At 44.1% G+C, this 19,005-nt stretch overlaps 1 protein-coding gene across 9 annotated transcripts in view; it reads right to left on the reverse strand.

Moving 5' to 3' along the window:
- RBMS1 (RNA binding motif single stranded interacting protein 1) overlaps window positions 1-19,005 on the reverse strand; it is a 198,629-nt gene that overhangs the window by 52,544 nt on the left and 127,080 nt on the right. The window lies entirely within an intron of this gene.

The raw sequence follows: 19,005 nt of genomic DNA on the forward strand, positions 1-19,005 counted from the left end.
GCCCTCAGGAGTTGCGGGGCCCAGGTCCTGTGAACCAATCCGCTCAATTATAGCAACACCCCGCACTCTCCTCCCCAGAAAGTCAACCAAGTTGAGCAGCAATGGCACCAGCCAACTCGCATCACAGTAAGGAGGAAAGAGTCTCCCTTAATGTGTAAGCTTAGTACAGGATCCTATTCTTGGTTATCTTGTTGTAAAAATAAGAGATCAGCTTTTGGAGAGGACACATAGTAGTTAAAAATGGCCACCTACTTAAAATGATTTTTCCGTTTTCCCACTGAAAATTGTTCTCTCCTCAAATGACTATTTGCAGCAAATAACTGCTTTGGGGTTGTTGTTTTCCCCCAATGGGAAAGCAGTGCAAGGGAAAAGATCTAACCTCTTCTTCTACATGCACTGTGGCTCCAGCTGGGATTGCCACACCCACCCTGCCTACAGCTACACTTTGCCTAGTAAGAGGTGCTTCTGGTTCTATGCATGCCTCTCTAAAAGTGTGTTTTTATGTGTCTGGTTTATAAGGCTTTGTCTCAGTTGGGGATGAGAACGAAACAGTTAAGCCAAAGACTTCCTAGAAGAGGTAGCTCATTAATTTATGCTGTTTAATGAAAATAAATTAATTTTGAGGGAGATTTGAAAAAAATGATATTACTTGTTCTTGCAATTATTTCCCTATATCTAACCTCTTCTTTGTAAGGGAGGAACTCAATTTTATACAGTGTCTATGCAAATCCTGTGTATATTTAGTATTCTACTTTTGATAAAAAGAAGGGAAAGCTCTGTGTAAGAATAGTATTTTAATAGATGTATGGTAATACTTTCTGCAAACTATGCCTCTGATGTTTTCAAATCCACATTTTAAAATTACATTTCTTAAGGTATTCTACTTGAAATTAGATCCTTTAATAAGCATAGCATCTTGGAATGTGTTTACCAACTTGAGAAATACAAGTCAAACCAGTTTTTCTTGATTCAAAAATTTGTGAATAGGAAGTATCTGGGTGAGATTCACATCTGTGCTCAGTTCTTTTTACAACGAAGCAGCTCAGAGCAGGCCATAGATGCAGATCTCTACACCTTGTGTCCAAACAATCTAGCACAATAGTTCCCAACAGGAGATACTAGTACCCCTAGGGGTACCTGAAGTGGTCCTGGGAGGTACTCGGGAGCCCTCCTGCCTTCCCACAGTGCAGCCATGCTATTTGTTCTTCATCTGAGGATCACTGGCTTGAAGCCAACGTGTCCTCAGCAATGTGTCTGCTAGGTTGTGTCTGACTAGCTGGCCACATGCTGAAGCTCAGCATACCCTTCCCCTCAATCTGACAGACAGGCTTCAGAAAATCAGCACTGAGCTCTTCCATTGAAATTACTTGTCCCATTCAACAAGATTGCTTATGAGTAACTTAGTACAGATGTGAGCCAGTGACTGTAGTAGTCTGTCTCCCTATAGCAGGGCTGCTCAACTTCGGCCCTCCTGCAGATATCGGCCTACAATTCCCATAATTCCTGGCTATTAACTACTGTGACTGGGGATCATGGGAATTGTAGTCCCAAACCAGCTGGATGCCTAAGCTGAGCAGGCCTGCCCCCCACTCCCCCACACACGTTCATTTAATTTTTTACAAGATGGACTACTCCAGTCACTGGCTTACATCCAGATTAAGTTACTCATAAGCAGTCTTACTGAAATGGGACAAGTAAACTTTCCAATTAATTCAGTGGGAGTATTCAAAGGTCAGTGACAGGAAAAATCTCTGTGGTGTACTTGAGCAGAAGTTTTGCAACAGAAGGCATACACTTGTTTAAAAAGGTTGGGAACCCCTGATCTAGCAAAGTAATTATGTTCCCTCAGGAGTACATCGGTTTTGACTAGGGATGTACGAACAGGTTCGATAACGAACCAGTTCAGCTCAATGGCTCAATATCGGACTGAACCCCCTGGCCTGTTCTAAGTTTTTAAAAAAGTTTTTAAAAGAAAACACTTGCCACCACAGCTGCTCCGGGGGTTCCCACTCCCTTGCTGGCCTCCATTAATGGCCAAATCATCCAGCTCGAGTGGTCTTTGTCCTGTTCCGGGCATACCCTCTGTGGTGGCAGTCATCTTGGAGGCCGCCACGCATGCCAATTGGCATTGGACATGTGTGGCGGCCTCCAAAATGGACACCGACACGGAGGAAAGGCCAGACACAGATGAAAGGCCCAGAATGGAGGAAAGCTGTTCAAACTGGGCGATTTGGCCATTAACAGAGGTCGCTGGGGGAGGGAGAACCTCCAGAAGAGTTGTTTCTCTTAAAATTCTTTTTTTTAAAATGTGATCTCCCCGAACCCGAACTGGGGGGGGGGGTTCAGGGTGCATGCAACCGAACATGTCCAGTCCGAGTCTGGTCCCGAATCGAACCAGGCAACATTTGCATCCCACTCTTTGCCCATGGAGTTTAGGACAACACACATAGGCTTATCTCATTATAACCTTCACAACAACCCTATGAGGCAGATTAGGTTGAGCCAACTTATTCAAGGCCACCCTGTGAACAAAACAGCTCAGATGGTATTTGAATCTGAACTTCAAACAACAATATCCAGCCATTGTTCCACAGTTGATTATGACTTGGTTTGAATTTGAAAAATGTTGCAAAAATCAGAGAAAGTATTCAGAATTTTTTTTTAAAACCCTCTGTAAACAGATGCAGTTTACACTTCTTATGTGAACAATCTTCACATAGAGTTTTCAATGTATTCTGCTAACTTGCCTCTCCCCTTTTGTAAAACTACTCATTCTGCTTTACCTTCAAGAATGTGAGGGACCATTAAGAATGTCACACTGCAAATAGTGAAGAACAGCTGTAGCAAGTTGTGACAAAGGAGGAGTGGGGAGTTTTAATAGTTCTTTTAAAATGACACACTTATTGATGGCCTCTGAGCTAATGGCATTTCAAAGCTGGTGCCAAATCATCATTGCAAAAAATGTCTATATACAAGGAAGCCATCTTTCTACAGGCAGATAGTTAAGGACAGAGCAATGGATTAGGCCTGTAACTCCATGAAACAGGATACTACTCCAATCCAGCCAGAAGTAAATGCAGGTACTAATTCTGTATAGTACTATGATAGGGACAAGTCATCTAGTTACAAAGAAGTTAGCACAATACCACACAAGACTCTACTCCAAAACTACTGTTACTGTCTTGTCCCCAACTGCTTGCCATCTCCACCCCAATATTTCCCATCCTGTATTATTGTCATAAGAATGCTCAGCTAGTAAATGGGATCACGCTTAGTCCAGTCATCATTGGAGCAAGTAAATTTAGATACATGCACATCTAAATGTCAGGTCTTTTGGGCAGGGATTTAAAAAAAAAAGTCTGAAGAATTCTTTGCTCTAATATGCCTGGTCCCTGTGTGGGGAAAGCTTACAATGTAATTTTGTGTGCACATTTTGCCACCTAAAACTATTCTCCATGGAACCCACAATTACCAGCTCTAAAACACACACACATGTTTTTCCTGGTGATACACTATGAATGCAAAAGCTGGCCTTTGAAGAAGCAAGATAGAAAAAGTATTGATGCTTTTCAAATTTGCTGCTGGAGACTTCTGAGGATAACACGGACAGCCAAGAAAACAAACAAATGGATCATAGAACAAATCAATCCAGAATTTTCACTCGAGGCACAAATGACCAGGCTCAAACTATCATACTTTGGACACATTATGTGAAAACCCACCTCCCTTGAGGAGTACATAATGCTGGGAAAAACTGAAGGAAAGAGAAAAAGAGGATGGCCAGCAGCAAAGTGGATGGACGCATTTAAGACAACAATGAATGCACCACTGAGAGACCTTAAAGGCCAAGCTGAAGACAGATCATCCTGAAGAGAATCTATCTATGTGATCACTAAGAATCGACACTGACTTGATGGCACTTAATCAATCAATCAATCACACTCCATTCAACTTGGGCTTAAAATAGTAAACTAGGAATTGCTTTCTCCTGCCATCATTCTGCAAGTTCCATTGGCTTTACTGGAAGGCCTGAAAAGGGGGCAGAAGGCATAAAGATAAAGGAGATGTACGCAAAAAGAAGCTTGAAGACAGGCCTTGTTTTCACTATTAGGGGTCAGGTTTAGAATCAGGCAAGGCTGGAAGTGGCAGGGGAGTTCTTTTGTTGGCAGATTGAATTTCCTGGTTATTTTTGAAGTCTTGGTTATCTCTTGTTCAAGTGATAATGTTGGCAGCTGCTTATAGGAGACAATAGGGAAGAGGGAAGAGGGAAGATCTTGGGCTGGCAGTGACTGTGTTTCTGCTTCTGCCCTACCTTTCTTCAGGTGTGTTCCATCTATGGGGCTGACTCTGCTGCTTTAAAGCTCAGGCTGGGCCAGGGCCTGAAGAAGGGAAGAGGGAAGATCTTGGGCTGGCAGTGACTGTGTTTCTGCTTCTGCCCTACCTTTCTTCAGGTGTGTTCCATCTATGGGGCTGACTCTGCTGCTTTAAAGCTCAGGCTGGGCCAGGGGCGTGAGCCGAAGGGCGAGAGCCGAAGGGCGAGAGCACAAGGGCTCTCGTCCTTGTGGCTCTCAGCCGTGGGGTGAGCTGCCTGGGGCCCTGAAGATCCTTTCCTTCTGCCCTGAAGATCTGTCTTCCCACAATCAAGAAGCTAGCAGGAGATCACGCAAGTCTGGTCTTGGTTTTTTATTAAGCCAAGCAGCCGTGGTGGTTTATTCTGGGGAGATGTGCCTGGGGGAGCGAAAAAGTGGGCCTGGAGTGGGGGCGGCAATATCACGGGTAGCGGGCAGAGGGAGGTATGGCGGTGGGAGTTCGGCAGGCCGTTACAGGGGAAAACGGTCCAGGCAATTGAGGCCTGTTCCTTTTTCCGGCCCTTCTCCCAACCCTCTGACCCTAGGGAGCTCTGGGAACACTCCTTCGAGGATTAGGGTGCTGCTGCTGAATGCCAGGTCAGTTAACACAAAAACATCTCTCATCCACGATCTGATTGTGGATGAGCGTGCTGACCTGGTATGCGTGACAGAGACCTGGTTGGATCCGCTGGGCGGGGTTGGTCTCTCTCAGCTTTGTCCTCCAGGTTTCCAGATCGTGCAGCAGCCCCGCCTCGAGGGTCGGGGAGGAGGCGTTGCAGTCATCTTTCGAGAGACCCTCCCCGTTTCCAGGTGCCCGGTCAGGCCATCTCAGAATTTCGAGTGTTTGTCCTTGAGGGTGGGCCTCCGAGATAGGCTGGGGATTCTGTTGGTGTACCGACCACCCCGCTGCACTTCAGTCTCCCTACCTGAGCTGGCGGGGGTGGTCTCGGAGGTGGCCTTGGGTTCCCCCAGGCTTATTGTTTTGGGGGATTTCAATGTCCACGCCGAGGCCCCCCTAGTGGGTGCAGCTCAGGATTTCATGGCCTCCATGGCAACCATGGGCCTGTCTCAACTGGTATCGGGCCCTACCCACGTGGCGGGACACACTCTGGATCTGGTTTTTGCCGACCGGGAAATAAATGATCTGGAGGTGGGGGAATTTGAGACCACTCCCTTGTCATGGACAGATCATCACCTGGTGGGGTTTAGTTTGACTGCTCCGTCTGCCCTCTGCAGGGGTGGTGGGCCGATTAAGATGGTCCGCCCCCGGAGGCTTATGGATCCGCTTGGATTTCAGACGGCCCTCGGGGAGTTTCCAGTGTCCAGAGCTGGTGACCCTGTCGAGGCCTTGGTTGATCTCTGGAATGGAGAGATGGCCCGGGCTGTTGACACGGTTGCCCCCAAGCGCCCTCTCCGGCTTGGTGGAGCCCGTTCTGCTCCTTGGTTTTCCTCAGAGCTTAGGGCGATGAAGCAACTCGGGCGACGGCTGGAGCGACGCTGGAGGAAGAGTCGTCACGAATCCGACCGAACACGGGCTAGAGCCCATTTTAGGGACTACGCCGTGGCAGTGGGGGCGGCGAAGAAATGTTTTTTCTCCGCCTCCATTGCGTCTGCTCAGTGCAGGCAAACAGAGCTGTTTCGTGTGGTGAAAACATTGCTCCACACATCCCCCCAGACAATGGGGGAGGAGCCATCTACGGCTCTTTGTGATCGGTTTGCCTGTCGCTTTGCAGATAAAGTCGCTTGCATCCGTGCTGACCTGGACTCCAGAGTTTTGGCAGTTCCGGCAGACGTGCCTTTGGTACCATCTGGTCCCGTTGTGTTGGATTCTTTTCAGTTGGTGCGGCCTGAGGATGTGGACAAGATCCTGGGCAGTGTGCGGGCGACTTCGTGCGCTCTTGACCCTTGCCCTTCATGGCTAATAAAAGCTGCCAGGGAGGGGACAGGTAGATGGTTGGAGGTGATCGTTAATGCTTCATTAAGGGAGGGCAGGATGCCATCGTGCCTTAAGGAGGCGGTGGTAAGACCTCTATTAAAAAAGCCCTCCCTTGATCCCTCCAACCTGGACAACTATAGACCTGTGTCTAACCTCCCCTTTTTGGGCAAGGTGATAGAGCGTGTGGTGGCGTCCCAGCTGCAGAGGGTTTTGGATGATACGGATTATCTGGACCCTTTTCAATCTGGCTTCCGCCCCGGGTATGGGACTGAGACTGCCTTGGTCGCCCTAGTGGATGACCTACGCCGGGAACTAGACAGGGGGAGTGCGTCCCTGTTGGTTCTGCTGGACCTCTCGGCGGCGTTCGATACCATCGACCATGGTATCCTTCTGGGCCGCCTCTCGAGTATGGGAATCAGAGGCACTGCGTTGCAGTGGTTTCGGTCCTTTCTTGAGGGGAGGGTTCAGAAGGTGGTGCTGGGGGACTACTGCTCAGCCCCGTGGCCGTTGGCCTGTGGGGTCCCGCAGGGATCGGTCTTGTCCCCCATGCTGTTTAACATCTACATGAAGCCGCTGGGAGAGGTCATCCGGAGATTTGGACTGAGTTGTCAGCAATATGCAGATAACACTCAGCTCTATCTCTCCTTGTCATCTTATCCTAGGGAGGCAGTGGATGTCCTGAATCGGGGGCTGGAGGCCGTGATGGGTTGGATGTGGGCTAACAAACTGAAATTGAATCCGGATAAGACGGAGGTACTGTTGGTCAGTAGGAGAGCCAATCGGGATGAGGAGATTTTACCGGTTCTGGATGGGGTTGCACTCCCCTTGAAGGAGCAAGTACGCAGCTTGGGGGTACTATTGGACCCGGCTCTGCTTTTGGAAGCTCAGGTGGAGGCGGTGGCCAGGGGTGCCTTTGCACGGCCTCGGCTGGTGCGCCAGCTGCGTCCCTTTCTCGAGAAGGCAGATCTGGCCACGGTTACCCACGCCTTAGTCACGTCGCGGCTGGATTACTGTAACGCGCTCTACGTGGGGCTGCCCTTGAAGAATATCCGGAAACTGCAGCTAGTGCAAAACGCGGCAGCGAGGGTTTTATCCAGAGCTGCCCGTTGGGAACATATCACCCCCATTTTGAAAGAGCTGCACTGGCTGCCGGTTCGTTTCCGGGTCCAATTCAAGGTGCTGGTTTTGACCTTTAAAGCCCTAAACGGTTTGGGCCCGGGGTATTTGAGGGACCGCCTGCTCCCAAGGGTTGCTGCCCGCTTGACAAGGACATCTGAGGGGGCCCTGCTCCGGGTGCCGACAATGAGGGAGGCCCGGCTGTCGTGCACTCGGGACAGGGCCTTCTCTGTTGCTGCCCCCAGACTCTGGAATGCTCTCCCAGTGGCCATTCGTTCCTCGGACTCCATCACGGCTTTTAGAAAGCTTTTAAAGACTTGGCTTTTTACCCAGGCTTTTACATGATCGTTTTCTACTGCAGCCTCTCTGTGTTTTTATTTGTTGTATTGTATTTATGTCTGTTTTTATATTTTTAACATGATGTTTTTATTGTCTTTTTATTGTATGTTTTTAACTTTTGTAAACCGCCTTGGGGTTGTCTTTTTAACGAAAGGCGGTATATAAATGCAAAAATAAATAAAAATAAAATAAATATAGAAATCAAGAACAATCATTGCAGAAGGATGGGGTGGTGGGTGGGGGGAAGCAGAAGTTAAGACAAACATGCATGCTTGTTTTAAGTTCCATATTCTTTGGAGGAGGAAAGGTGATATTTTGAGGTTTCTTTTTAAACTGCTCTACAAATCTATTCCTATATACCTGTCCCTGTATTATGATCCCTATATTGCTGCGTGGGTTGAGAAGAAGAGATTGAGAACTGCTTGAGACTACTATGTAATGTTATTCCAATGTTGCATGCATGTCTGCTGTGTGCAGGCAGAAGCAAAGGGCAAGCTTGTAAAGTAGTCAGTTGTTCATGTCTACCTTTTGCAGATGAGGCAGAGGTCCTGCTTCAACTATTTTCATGCAGACATGTAATCCTACCACTATGAGACTAAATGTTAGTTAGAGCCACTGATGGAGATCTGAAAGACTATTGGAAACCAGTGGGGGTGGAGATACAGAACTCTTGTCTGTCAGTTCTACTTGTGATGCCATAAGCATGCCTTTCAGAATGGGCCTTCAGTTACTCCTTTTACACTCCACTGAGCTCCCACTCATCTGGAATTAGGGAGCAATTGTTTCAAAGCAGGCTGGAGCCCATTACCTGCCTTTTGAAAAAGCTGTGCCTGAAAGTCTCTTTAAAAAGGAAAGGCATGCAGGAAGCAACAGATGGAAGGAGTAGAGGATTGTGGTGCTGATGGAGAGAAGCATTGGGAAAAGGCTGAAGTGACAGGGTGCTAACCACTTCCAGACAGTGTCTGAGCTACTGTCAAAAAGGTTTTTGGGGAGAAAATCCATACAAATCTAAGATATGGAATTGGTTCTAGCCCTCTTCAGATTATATCAGCACCACAACAGCAAAAGTGGGGAGGAAATCCCACCCACCACGGTCATTCACCCCGTTCTGCCCAACAAACATGCTTATTGTGCCATTTGTCTGAACAGGGAGGCACCTTAAGCACGTTCACTGGTCATTATGTGAGCTGTAAACTAGATCAGTCATATTAGAAGGGAAACCCAATACCATTTGTTTGTTTATAGGGCCACCTTCATTTTGTACCCCAAGGCTGCTTACATCATTAACAAAATACACATGTCAAAATAATTAAATTACAACTAAAAACAGACAGAGTAGTACAATACAATCAGGAGAAAAATTTAAAATCCATTTAAAAAAAAAATCCCTTCACAGCCTAAAGGTCTGGAGAAAGAATATTTTAACCCACTTCTGGAAAGCCATGAGGGGGATCAAGGAGAAGGTCTCCATGGAATCCCTAGAATTTTGAAATATAGTTCAACACATGTGTATGCACTTGTGGAAAGATGACTGCATAAGTCAACCATTCCCACAATATGAACATCACTTGCATATTCTTCTCCTTAAAATGTTCTTAAAGGCAATTTAAGATTTTGCTTCTTATCCTGACCGTTCAGGGACTAGATAACTCTAACAACATGCTTGATGGTTATACAAAAACTAAAGTTCAAAATTAGTTTCTGGAGAATACTGATGCTAAATTATGTTGGTATGCAAGTCATAAAAAATTCTCATACAGAAGGAGAATGTCTAAGTGCTGAGATATTCCTACAGAACATGATAGGATACAAGAGTTAAGAATTTAAGTTATTTGTAAACTGTCTTATATATGCAAAGCATGCTATAGAGGATAGCTGCACATTAATTCTGGCATAGTAAACAAAAGCTGCATGAACAGGAGGCCGGTGGGGGTGGGGCTGCTTTAGAAATCAGGGAATTTTGTTTCCTCCTCATGAAGCTCAGGTATCAGTCTTTGTATTTTAAATCCAACTAAAGATGATGGAACCCATGGATTTTGTTAGCCTCAAATTGCTATTTTCGGTCATAGTAACTTAGTTGTTTTAACATAAGGAGTATGTTTTGGTACATTAAACAGAAGAATAGGGAATTAGGAGAATTATCCCTGTGGCATCTCTAGGACATTTTCCAAAGACACATCCAAGTGCATTTCCTAATCTTGGCTCTAAGATCTGTTTTAAGTTAACAGAGGCGAATCCAATGGTTTCTGTTATAGTGGGGGAAAGATTCCAATGTCAAGTTTCCAACCAAAGGAAGACACAGCTTAGTAAAACATATTAATGCATACTTTAGTTATTTTAAGAATACTTTATTCTGTGAAATAATATGATTCAGTGAATGGATATGAATGATACTACACTTTGGTCATTGGGTTAGATCCAAGGAACCATGAAAGGAAGGGGGAATAGCTACAAGAACCATTTTGCAAACGCTTAAATAGTTCACACAGTGCTATAATAAGCAGGTTCTCTAGTGGTCCTTGTGCTTCTGGCTGGGCAACCTCTTGCAGATCGTCATCTTTGGATTTAGCTCTATATACTCTCTCTATATAATATACTCTCTCTATATAATACCTAGTGTGAGATATAAAATGCCACTTCTGATGCAAGGCATTAAAGAAGGTCCCAGGGAGCCACAGCACCTACGAATTTAACTATGGCACCTAGATTAAGATATTCAGAAATAGTGTTATTTAATAAAGTATTTATTTGTCCCAAGCAGCCCTGTTTCTATTCCAAGTATTTTACTTGTAAAAGGGATAAAGAGAAGACAGTTTACTCTTCCCTCATAATGTCTGTCACTAAGTCCAGTAATTTTGTAAAGTGTCCATTGGGCTCACTCCTAAATCCAAAGAAAATTTGCCAAAGCTTGCATTAAAGTGTATAATATCCTCAATTCCATGGCAGCGGTCAAAGCAGAAAAGGTATCAGCATACAATTGCATGTAGCAACAGGAAACGACAACAAAGAACACAGCATCAAAAAGCCACTGCTGGAAATCAAGACGACAGCTCAAAATAATGAATGTTTTAATATGTGCTGGACTTTGCTGCAGGATTCTGACTGTGTCACAATTCTGCAAGCAAGCAATGCAAAGCTGCAGGACCTAGATAGGGCCAAGGCTGCAGGGCTTCCCAATGCTAAAGAAACTGAACTGTCCTCGTTTTGAGACAGTTGAGAGGCAAGAGAAATAGTTAGCTCTCACACACCACCAGGGCATCAGGAAGAGATGCAGAGAATCAGGAGAATCCTCTGAAATCCCAGTCCCAAGGAGAATGAACTAGATTGCAAGGAGTAAGGGAGCTGAAACTACAAAAATGATTAAAACAACCCACAGCCACAAAGTGGGATTTGGTTCTGTGCTGATTGCTAAAACAACTCCACATAGAGATGTCTTAAACTATGGGGTGGACAATGTTTCTAGTCACTCACCAAACTCTCTCATCAACACAGATGAATGTGACATTTAATCCAGCCTCAGAATGCAAAGCTCCATCAGTTATTTTGTAAGGTGATTGGGATAGTACCTGACCAGAGGAGTCTCTTGTCTTGTCTTTACATTCTGGGGAGGCACATAAACTTTGGCCTCATGGCTGCAAACAACTTGAGTAAGCCATACTAGAACAGTTAACTTGGGAAAGGAAATAGGAAATTATAAATTATAAAAACCATATATTTGTGGCAGTGAGATATATGAGAGCCAGCATAGTGTAGTAGGACCAGGAAGACAAGACTCATGTCTGAATCCCCATTCAGCCATGAAACTCACTCGGTGACTCTGGCCGAGTCATGTATCTCTCAGCCTAACCTACCTCACAGGGTTGTTGTGAGGATTAAAATAACCATGCACACCACTCTGAGCTCTTGGAGGAAGAGCAGGATATAAGTGTAAAAATAAATAAATAAAATACTTTGCTAGTTGATTAATACTGATTAATCTAATCAACTGCTAATTAATTAATCTGTCCTTGAACCTTAATATTCTGGGAACTGGATATGATACCACTTTCATACAAACTAGGTAATGAAACACTGTCATCCCATTCATTTCATCTTGTGAAAAATTATACAGCAGCTTCCTGCTACCACCTGATATTGGTACATCTTAATGAACAGAAAGCAGCCACAGGTGTGGCCCTGTGAAATGGAAGGTCTTGGAATTTGTGTCTCTGGTATCAAGCAAAGGGTGAACTTCCAAGGAGTCAGAGAAGCATAATATGAATGTACTACAGTAAGTGGAATGGGAACATTTGCCTGTGGTAAGGACATGTCCCAAACCTTGTCATTTTACTGGGGCACATCAGATGGCTGCAATCAGCTTATTAAGTTACAAAAATAAAAGATAGGTGGTTTAATTAACTGGGCACTGCAGAAGCTCTTCTGTTAAATGTTAATTGACCTTTCAAATACAAAAATTATTAGCATGCCGATTACTAGGTCTCAAAGAGGACTGTAAAAAGATAAATTTAGAGCAACAAGACTATGGAATTGTTTCATTAAGCCACTACACTCTGTAGAATACCTTAGATCAGATACAAAAAGATGCTCATATTTGTAGTTTTTAAATAGATTAACTCTTACCTTACGCTATTTGTACTTGCAAGTAATTACTGGATTGTTATAATCCATTTACTTAGAACATGACTAACTACTGTTGCACTCTTAATATAAACTAGCTGGGCCGGGTGCAGAGCATCTGCGCCTCTGACGGACCGCCTGGACTGCTTCTCCCCTCCACCCGCAGTTTCTGGCCGGCTTCCAAGACAGCCCGTTTCCTCCTGCCGTGGAGGCCGGCCTGGCCTGCTGCTGGCTCCTCATCCTGGCAGCCAGGCCAGGCCAGGCCCACCGCCACCTGCTCACCCCGGCAGCCGGACCAGGCCTGCCGCTGCCTCCTCACCCTGGTGGCTTGGCCTGCCATCTCCTTCTCACCCCGGCGGCCAGGCCCACCACCGTCTCATCCTGGCGGCCGGGCCTGCCCACTGCCGCTGCCTCCCGTCACTAATCCTCAGCTCTCTCGCGAGAGCTGCCACACATGGGATTAGCGATGGGTATGCCTAGGAGAAATAAATATATAGCAGATAAGTAGTAAGAATTATTGAGAGACAGTGTCTTTAAAACGTTATATTTTGGTCATCATTCAGTGACAATTTATTCCCCATATATTGACTCTTTATGACTCTTTTTTAAGAGTCATAACAATGGCTCTTGCAGTCAAGTCTTCACCAAATGCATTAAATGCATTACAGAAGGGGATAAGGATTACAAATACACATTTTATTTAGTTGTCCGTTAGACAATTATACTACTGTTAACCATTCCCCTGTCACAATCTTTCCATTATTGAAGCATTGAATTTGTGTGGAATATCTTGGTTAATAAGGACTTCTCTGTGAAAAACACTAATGCCATAGATATACTGTAGACACATCAAGAATGTATAAGAGCAGCTGTGTTAAGAAAAGAAAATCAATTTTTAAAAAATCATCTGCAATTTACTATGGAATGTTTCTGCAAGCAACATGTTCTTATGTTAGTTTAGCTTCTGGGACAGTTCTACAGATAGTGTTATTAATTTATTTAGCTACAGTGGCATGATCCAGCCAAAGTTAAGCATGATAACACATCTTGCTTTCAATAAGGAAGGTTAATCATGCTTATCTGTTTCCCATTTAAGTCAGTAAGGCTTAAAAGTACTTAACAATTATCCATGCCTTAGTCACATCATGGCTGGTATAGTGGTTAGAGTGCTGGATTAGGACTGGGGAGACCGGAGTTCAAATCCCCATTCAGCCATGAGACTTGCTGGGTGACTCTGGGCCAGTCACTTCTCTCTCAGCTTAACCTACTTCACAGGGTTGTTGTGAAAGAGAAACTCAAGTATGTAGTACACCGCTCTGGGCTGCATGGAGGAAGAGCGGGATATAAATGTAAAATAAAATAAAATAAAATAAAAATGGCTGGATGATTGTAATGTGCTCTACGTGGGGCTGCCCTTGAAGAATATTCAGAAATTTCAGCTAATGCAAAATGCGGTAGCTAGGATTTTATCTGGAGCTGCACTGGCTGCCAATTTGTTTCTGCATCCAATTCAAGGTGCTGGTTTTGACCTTTAAAGCCCTTAACGGTTTGGGCCCTGGATACCTGAGGGACCAGCTGCTCCCAAAGGTTGCTGCTTGTTTGATGTGGTCATTCTGGGGGGACTCTACTCCATGTGCTGACAATGATTGAGCCTTGGCTGTCACGCACGCAGGACAGGGCCTTCTCAGTTGTTGCATCCCTCTGGAATTCTCTCCCAGTGGCCATCAGCTCCTCAGTCTCAATCACAGTTTTTAGAAAGCATGTGAAATCTTGGCTTTTTACCCAGACTTTTATTTGACTGTTCCCATAGCTGCTGCTTTGTATTTTATGGTTATATTGTGCATGTTTTTAAATCTTTTAATCAGATCTGTTTTTTTATATTCCATCTGATATTTCAATTGTGTAATTTTTGTAGTATTGTTTTAACGTTTGTGAGAACCACCTTGAGATTCTTTTAATGAAAGGTGCTATCAAAATATAACAAAGGCTGAAACATACAAATGATTTTCACAAGACTACATTATTTCAATAGCAATTCACTATTTCTTTTCAGAAAAACAGAGTTACAACTGGAGATGAAAATATACACTTTCTCTCTCTGATATAATAACTGGCCCCTTGGTATACAGAAGAACTATGGGGGCTGAAGTGGCAAGGTAGACAACTAGAGCAGTAGTGGAGAAAGGCTTCACTCGAATCCAACATATTGCAACATGAAGTGCATTTGAAGATTCATGTTCAGGCAATACGTGCAGCAAAGAAATTATTCTTTTCTGCCCGTATTGCATTCTTCATGTCCAGCGGAGTTGATCAGGGTTGTGAGAGGTCTAGTATGTGTCCTTCCTCCCTTGAATCAGAATCTGGAACCATCGATTACCCGCTGTGACATGTTTAATGAATTCTTTGTGGAGAAAGATCTCTTGTATTTAGGCTGACAGACTCTGTCTCCACAATTACTTCAGTGTCCAGCAACTCCTCTTGTGCGGTTAGGTTAGATCAGCTACAGTTTGTGACTCCTGAGGATGTGGACAAGCTGATTGGAACGGTATGGCCAACCACCTGTTCTCTTGACCCTTGCCCGACATGGCTTATACTATCTGGCAGGGCTGTTGTTGTTAATTCGATTTCTATACTGCCCTTCCAAAAATGGCTCACGGCGGTTTATAAAGAGAAATAATAAATAAATAAGATAGCTCCCTGTCCCCAAAGGTCTCACATTCTAAAAAGAAACACAAGATAGACACCAGCAACAGTCACTGGAGGTACTGTGCTGGGGGTGGACAGGGCCAGTTACTCTCGCCCTGTTGTTGTAGAAGGCCTGGTAGAGATCATAAATGCTTCTCTGAGGGAAGGCAGGATGCCTCCTTGTCTTAAGGAAACAATTATTAGACCACTTTTAAAGAAGCCTACCTTGTATCCCTCAGAGCTGAGCAACTACAGGCCTGTCTCCAACCTTCCATGGTTGGGCAAGGTAATTGAGAGGGTCGTGGCTTCCCAGCTCCAGACAGTCTGGGAGGAAACTGATTATCTAGACCCATTTAAGACTATTGTTGTACTACAACTCCCATCATCCCCAGCAACAATGGTCAATAAACAGGTATGAGGGGAGCTGTAGCTGTGCAACCCCAGTACAGACTATAAAATATAGTGCAACCTCTTGCAGTCAAGCCTGCTCTTGGCTGCTCGTGAGCAGCAGCGGTAGGCAAGTGGCTGTGGGCAGCATCACCATGGCAAACCTGCCTGTGGAGCCTGCAGCTTAAGGGCTGCTTGCAGCCGGTGCAAGCAGACTGCAGAGCTCCTACCCAGCGCTCAGGGATACCCACAATGCACCACCATTATGGGAGTTCCGTGGGGCGGGGCAGAACAATACGTTCCATCCCCTGATCCTCCGTGCTGCTGGAGGTAGTGGAAGATCGTCTGGGTACGTGATCCGTAAATTCCATACATCTTAAAAGAAATGCCACTTCTTAATTCACACACGTGGAGATGGGTAGGGTGGGGTCTGATATAAACAAAAAGCTGAGATTACACAATTATGAATCTCAGCAGCAGGACAACTGAAGTTAGACAGAGTTATTGTCAGTGGATATAGCAGAAGTACCCAATGGCCAGCATACCATCTAGCACTGTGGTAATGCAGCAGTGCCAAGTTCATGCCTTCCCCTATGTGGCAGAGCCTTAGGTGGATTTTCAGCTATCTCTCCTTCTCTCCGAATCCCACCATGTGTCATGAAAACAGACTGTCGGAAACCACTCCTCTCCCTGCTTGTGCAACCGCACAACTTCAGTCTGAAACCTAGTACTGCTGCACTAGTGCAGTGCTAGTCTGGATGTCAGCCAGACATCCAGACTAGTCTATGACGCAAGTATGTCATGGCACAGTGGCTGCAACAAAAGCTCGGTTCCCATGCCAACTCCTGCCAACACATACACTGATGTTTAAGAAAAATATTTTTATCTAACTCAAATTACTTGAAGTCGTGGAGAAAGAAGGTAAGGATACTTAGCAGAAAGAGAACAGGTTAATCAGGCTTCAAAAGTAACAACAACAAAAATCTCCCTTGAAGAGAGTAGTCTACTGTGGAGGACAACAGTTCTGTCCCATTTAGCAAGTAGTAGCAGCTGCACCCACAGAGAAAAGTGTGGTCAACATATTCCAAGCATAACCATGGGCTATACACCAAATCTCAGGAGACATCACTTGTGCCCAGGAAGTTGATTTTGTGCTAACGTCAGTGAACCTAAAAACCTATGCTTTGCTATATTCTGATCGTTGCTTAAACTGGATTCAATTTAGAAGGAAAGATTCTTCAACAACTGTTCAAAAACATAAAACTAAACTAAACAGATTTAACACTAAACAGAATATTGCTTCCAAATTAAAGTCAAAATACTTGCTTATTCTTACCTCAGCACATCATATATGACATACCAAGGTAAGAACAAACTGAGGCTGAATCCAAGCAAGACAGAGTTACTTATTGTGGGAGGTTGAGACTTAAAGGAAGTGGTTTCGCTCTGCCTGTTCTAGACAGGGTTGCACTCCTCCAGAGAGAGCGGGTACGTAGTCTGCAAGTACTTCTGGACCCAAACCTTTCCCTGTTTTCTCAGGTTGAGGCAGTGGCCAGGAGTGCTTCCTATCAGCTTCAGCTGATTCGCCAGTGATGTCCATTTCTAGAGATAAATAACATTAAAGCAGCGGTGCATACGCTGGTAACATCCAGGCTTGACTACTACAATGCGCTCTATGTTGGGCTGCCTTTATACACAATTTGGAAACTGCAGTCAGTACAGAATGCAGCTGCCAGGTTGGTCTCCGGGGTTGCCCGAAGAGATCATATTACACCCATTTAAAAAGAACTACACTGGCTGTCAATAGGTTTTTGGGTGAAATACAAAGTAATAGTTATAGTTATTACTTATAAACCCCATAATGGCTTGGGTCCGAAGTATTTAAGAGAGCACCTCCTTCTTCATCACCTCCACTGCCTGTTAAGATTATCTGGGGAGGTCCGGTTAGGATCATAGGAAGCTGCCATATACCGAGTCAGACCATTGGTTTATCTAGCTCAGTATTGTCTACACACAGACTTGCAGCGGCTTGTCCAAGGTTGCAGGCAGGAGTCTCTCTCAGCTCTATCTTGGAGAAGCCAGGGAGGGAACTTGAAACCTTCTGCTCTTCCCAGAGCGGCTCCATCCCATGAGGGGAATATCTTACAGTGCTCACACTTCTAGTCTCCCATTCATATGCAAACAGAGCAGATCCTGCTTAGCTAAGGGGACATGTCATGCTTGCTACCACAACAGCAGCTCTCATCTCCCGGTTGTGGTTGCTACCGACTCGGTTGGTGGCGACTCAAAACTGGGCCTTTTCTAGAGTTGCCCTGGAACTCTGGAACACACTTCCTAATGAAATTAGTTTCCCCTACTCTGAATGTTTTTAAGAACCACCTAAAGTTCATAGTTGTAAAGCTTTAGTTTTAGAGTTTATATTGTATTTTAAATTGTTTTAATTATGTTAATGTTTTAATGGTTTTATATTGTGAACCAACCAGGGACTTTTTGTATGGGGCAGTATATAAATGTCCTAAATAAAATAAATAAATAATAAAAAATAATTTAAAAAAATACCCAGTATGTGTAGAAACGGTAATGGGGAAAAGAAAAAGAAATCCAAATTTCTTCTTTATCCAAAAATGTATCAAGAATTCATGTGTGATATAGTCTAGGATCTAGGTCAACATCCACAACAACTGCAGTTAAATGGTATTTTAAATTTCTGACTAGATGTCTAGACTTGTTCACTTACCATCTTATAGCTGAAACATTACTACTGAAACTGTCCAGAAATAAATCTATGACTATAGATTTGTAATCCGTAATTTGAATTCTTTATTGGCATTTAGGAGAGCCCTAAAGACCTACCTGTTCAGCCTGGCCTTCCAGGGTTTTAAAATTGTTTTAAAGGGTTTTTAATGTATCAGGTTTTTATAATCAATCAATCATTTTATTTACAGCCGTAAGCCAACAAAATTAAAACTTTAGACAGTTACCATAGATAAATATACAGCATAAAATAACTAAAAGATACACAATCAGCCTCATAAAACCCCATGATGAGAGGTCAGTTTCATAGCCCATATAAAAATTTAGCAACCAGTTTAGTAATACAGTACGCACATTAACATCAGCAAGACATAAATTAAGATAAAATGAGTCAGGCCTGGGGTTTTTATAAGGTTTTGAACTGGGTTTTTTTTTTTTTAGTTGCTTTATTGTATTTTAAATTTTTTTATTCCCGGTTATTGATTGATTTTAACTGTTTTATGATATTTGTGAACTGCCCTGAGCTATTCTGTAAAGGTGGTCTAGAAATCAAACAAATACATACATACATACATACAGGGCATGCACTTCCATGGGTTCTTCAGCATTTAAATTACTACTGAAAACTCTAGCAAAAGTGTCAAGCAGTCCTGGTGACAGAGTTCTTGGATTTACTATGTATATCTCATTCATTCTAAACAGTAGTAGCAGCTAGTAACTGACATCCTGACTAACTTCACTAGAGAAAGTCCTGTTGAAATTTAGTCTTCCTTTAGAGTAAGCCCTGCGTAGGACTACTGAATAATTTAGTCAAGATGTCAG

This window comes from Hemicordylus capensis, chromosome 1 (assembly GCF_027244095.1).
Source record: "Hemicordylus capensis ecotype Gifberg chromosome 1, rHemCap1.1.pri, whole genome shotgun sequence".
NCBI lineage: Eukaryota > Metazoa > Chordata > Lepidosauria > Squamata > Cordylidae > Hemicordylus > Hemicordylus capensis.